Source organism: Pelophylax lessonae, assembly GCF_965119305.1.
Source record: "Pelophylax lessonae genome assembly, chromosome: 9".
Classification (NCBI taxonomy): domain Eukaryota; kingdom Metazoa; phylum Chordata; class Amphibia; order Anura; family Ranidae; genus Pelophylax; species Pelophylax lessonae.
In genome coordinates, this window is record NC_138776.1 from 248,844,124 (window position 1) to 248,849,184 (window position 5,061).

Sequence of the window (5,061 nt, forward strand, 5' to 3'; positions counted from 1 at the left end):
ACCTACTTACAATAAACACATTATGGCAGAGGACCCCATCGGTTTGAGCGGGTTACATTAACATCTACAGTCATTGCTGGTTTGAGGCATAGAGGCCCCAAAAGGATATGGAACCTCCAGTTCCCAGAGTCTCTGTGTTTTTTTGGGAGACATGAACTTCAATCAGAAACAAGACCACCCCACAGATCCCCCAGACATACACCTTCCAAAGAGTAGTGTTCCCTTAAAAGCCAGGGCCCGTAGTCAGTAGGCGAGAGGCTAGCCTGCAGTCCCCTCTAAAAGCCTCTGTCTCGGGTGAGTCTATCACACCAATGTGTACCATGACCACTGGGTCCTCCCCAACCCCACCCAATAATTGGTCCATCTGATCCTCGATGTGCCGAACCCGAGTGCCCGGTAAACAATATACCATTCGGCAATCACGGTCTTTGTGACAGACTGCTCTATCTGTCCTTTTAATAATTGAGTCTCTTACTACTAGTACCTGTCTAACCTTGCCTGTGTCCGCGCCCCCCTCCCCCTTCTTACCAAAGCAGTCATTCCCCTGGCAGCTAGGGGAGGGCGCCTGTTGCAGCAATGTCCCCCCTAAACTGATATCCCCAACATCATGCAACTTGGCATATTTGTTGGGATGTACCAACTCAGGACTAGCCTCCCTACCACTCTTTCCTCTACCCCTTCTTCTAACTGTCACCCAGCTACCTAACTCTGGCTCCTGTACCTCCATTTCTCCATTCCCCTCTATACTGGCCCCGCCAGCACCTGCTGGGTAATGTCCAAGCTTCTTTCTAAGTTGTTAATGGTGCGCAGTGTTACCATCCGACTCTCTAGATCCAGGATCTGGGCTTCCAGAGAAACAACTAACTGACATCTCGCACAGCAGTATTCGCCCTAGAATGGTTCTTCAAGGAACGCATACATGGAGCAAGATGTGCACTGCATGGCATCACCAGTCTTGTTAGACATTTTACCCGCTACTGTAATGGGGATATTAAACAGCTACTCTTGGTACTCTACACTACTGAAATGACTCCTTGTGCTACTGCTATTCTAAGTTACTCAAGGTCACTCCCAGTACTCCACGTTGTTTCAAATTACTCACAGTTACCCCCCAATACTCCAGCTAATCTCAAACACTTCCAGTTTTCCAAGTCACTACCCAGTACCCAACTTATCAGTCACTACTCAGCACTCCAGGTTCGTACCCAGTACTCCAAGTCAATACTTAAGTTACCTCAGGTCACTCACAGCACTATGTCAATAAGTAATAAGTACTGCAATGTTCTAAATTTCTTACAGTTTCTCCTAGTACACAGAGTCACTATCCAGTACTTCAAGTTATTTAAAATTACTCCCAGTTGCTCCCAATAATAAAGTTACCTCTAGTTACTCCAGTACCCCAAAGTACTCTCAGTATTTTAGGTCACCCTCCATACTCCTGGTTACTCCCAGTACTCCAAGTTAAAGTAAAATCCCTCCAAGTTAGTGCAAGGTCACTTCAAGTTAGTGCAAGTTCACCCCAAGTTAGTTTAAACATTGATCTCGGTACTCCAGTTAATTAAAAATTACTCCCAGTACTTCAAGTTATTACAAAAATGTACTCCCAGTACTCTAAGTTGCTACAAATATTATTCTCAGTACTTCAAGTTACAAGTTACAACATGTATTACCCTCAGTGTTTCCAGTTACCACTGGCATTACTCTCAACACTCAAAATTACTAACGGTATTACTCCAAGTAGTATATGCATCAGTACTAGAGTTACTACAGGTATCACTCCCAGCTCCAAGGTTACCACAGGTGTTACTCCCAGTAATTTCAGGTATCACTCCCAGTACTTCAAGTTCCTGCAGGTATTTCCCCCAGGAATTACTCCCACTACTTAATGTTACTACAGGTGACACTCCCAGTACTCCAAGTTACTACAGGTAATAATAAGCCCCCTCCCCCCATCATGTCGGGAGGGCCAACAAGGAGATCAGACATTCCCATTCCCAGCGTATTGCCAAGTTGGCTCCAGTGATAATGAGGATGGAAGGGATGATGATGATGAGGTCCCTGACGCGACTCTGGTGCCTGATGGAGCAGAAGAGGAAAGTGAGAGTGAGGCAAAACCCCAACAAGGCAGCCATCAAGGAAGAGTAAAGAGTAGCCACCCTATTCCATCACATTGTGGAGCTGTTATCTTCCGGCCTACTTCCCACAGCACAGCTGTGTGGGCATTTTTTAGCACATAGGCAGCTGATCGCACTGTTGCAATTTGCAAACTTTGCCTCAAACAGATTAAGCGTGGCAAAAACACCAGTCATTTGGGTACGCATTTAAGCTCCCACCACTCAGCCCAATGGCAAGAGCACCTGAAGGCCACACAAAAGGGATAAGATAATGGTTAGTTCCTGCCCTAAACTACAAACTGTGGTATCTATCCCAAAATCAAACATAGAAAAAATCAATTCCCACAAAAAGGAATTGGCACTCGGGGAAAGGGATGTTGCGATACCAGGGAAGTGTAATAGAGAATGTAAATGCAAAATCAATAAAATTTCTCTTTTTATTAGATCCAAGTAAAAGATCAATATGCTGAAATTACAGCATTAAATCAATGATACAAAAATATTGCTAATGCAACAAACAATTAAAAGTGCATAGAATTCCACAGAATACAAAAAACATAGAAAAAGATTTTTCATTCATATATAGCAAGACATATGGACTCCAAGGAAACCCTACGCGTTTCTTCTGGGGGTATATTCCTCCACAGTTTTTAAACCATATCTTGATATTTGCCAAAAGAGCATCAGATTATTGAAGTATTCTCCAAGATTAAAGAAAAAATCTCACATTGGGAATCCCAGAGCTAGGGACACATCTGTGTCAGAAGGCAAATACCAGTCTGATTCCGCAATCTGTATTCACCAAAGCCCAGCGCACTTCCTCCCAGAACAGGAACGGAATGGAAAAGGGATGCAATTCTTCTCCTCCTCACCTTTCAGGTCTACCCCCGCTATATCTCATAACCTCTCAGCAGCCTTCACTGACAGGGATCATGGTATAGAGAAGGGTGTCACAGGTACTTGCAGCATGTCTTCCAGTAGCACACCACTAAGTGTAGACTTTATGCAACAGGTTTAATGAATAAAATTATGCACTCACGTTAGTAAGCATATATTCATGCCCATAAAACAAGGTTCCAGTGTGGAGAAGTGTACATCATCCGGTCATGGACATCCGTCCTGCTGGAGCCGAAATCCTTTCGCCGTGGCCGACTTTTTACGGCAAGGTTAGAACCAGGAAGTAGGCTCGGTGTATTTGCTTGACAGCGAGGCTTGGTGGATAGTCATACCTGGATGATATCATCTGCATGCGACGCGTTTCCGAGTGTGCTTGCTGCCCCCAGGCCAAGGATTTCCGCTCCAGCAGGACGGATGTCCATGACCGGATGATGTACACTTCTCCACACTGGAACCTTGTTTTATGGGCATGAATATATGCTTACTAAAGTGAGTGCATGATTTTATTCATTAAACCTGTTGCATAAAGTCTACACTTAGAGGCGCCTCTGTTTGTCTTTGTTTTAGCCCTGTGGAACCCCTGGCTTTTGGTTTCTGGATAGCTGCCCTACATGGTGGACTTTTTTTCCCCCTGTGCCATTAATGACTTTTAACTTCATGGACTTTTGGTTCGATAAGTGATCAAGCGCCTGTTAACATTGTGTATTTAAATTTCTCTGCCCCAGCTGCTGTTGTGAAAAAAAATACAGTCCCTGCCACCCACATGCCCAGCTTCTAAATTCCATTTTTTTCAAGCTGCTGGCTTTACAACTCCTGTCTTTTTGTCTGGTGGATTATGCCCTCTACTGTAAATTTGCAGAAAGTGCTGTACCACAATGGCAGGTTTCCACTATTTCTTTGCACCTACAGTAAGTCCATTCCAGCTCTGTACCATCATGTGGAAGGCAATGTTGCGGCATCATTGGGAAGGGCAGTCAGCCGCAAGGTCCACATTATAGTGATGAGCTGAACATCCCCTGGTTCAGTTCTCACCAGAACAACGCGAAAAAAAGGAAAAGTTAGTTTGAATAAAGGAACCCCATTGATGTCTATGGAACTCGAACATCAAAAATCAAATGGCCTAATTTTGAAGGCTTAAATGCAAGTTATTGCACCAAAAAGTGTATGGGGTCCGGATACTGACCTGGGGAACATGTAGCAATGAAAAAAAAGTTTTAAAAAACGATCGTTTTTAAACGAACACCGATTTACTGATTTTAATGAGGCTTAAAGAGAAATTATAAAAATGAAAAATTCCTTCAAATATCGTGCCTGGGGGGTCCCCTGCATGTGCCTGTAAAGTAGTGCATCTCTACATGTATGTAGCCTGCTGCAGCAATACTGACATTTCTAAAGCAAAAAATGTCATATACAAATATACATACAAATTTCAAATCAAATGTACTTGTCATACAGGTGCAAAAAAATTGGGCCTTGGATGTTGGTGGTGCCTGAACACTGTAATCCCTCACAGTTAATCTTGCTGGGCACAGGGACAGGCCCTGCCATTAGAAATTAGATACGAAATTGAAATCGCATGAACTTGTTATACATGTGCAGAAAAATTAGGCCTTGGTTGTTGCTGGTACCTGAACACCATAACCTCTCGCAGTTACTCTAGCTGGGTGCAGGAACGGGACCTGCTGGTAAGAATTCCACACAAATTTGAAATTGCATGTACTTCTCATACAGGTTCAAAAATATTGGGCCTTTGGTCTGGTTGGTGCCTGAACACCATAACCCCTCAAAGTTAGCAGGGCACAGGACAGGGTCTGCTGTTAAAAATGACATATGGCATTTAAATTGTATGCACCTGTCATAAAAGTGAAGAAAAATTAGGCCTTGGGGGTTGGTAGTGACCTAAACCAAAAACATTGTTGGAAGCTAGCAGAATCAAGGTAGAGGAATAGGATAGGCAGCATATGCAGTCTTCAAGGGATGGCAGACCCCTAGCAAATTCAATCAGTTACATCAGCATCAGGGGCTTGATAGCTTTTGTTGATCCAGGACT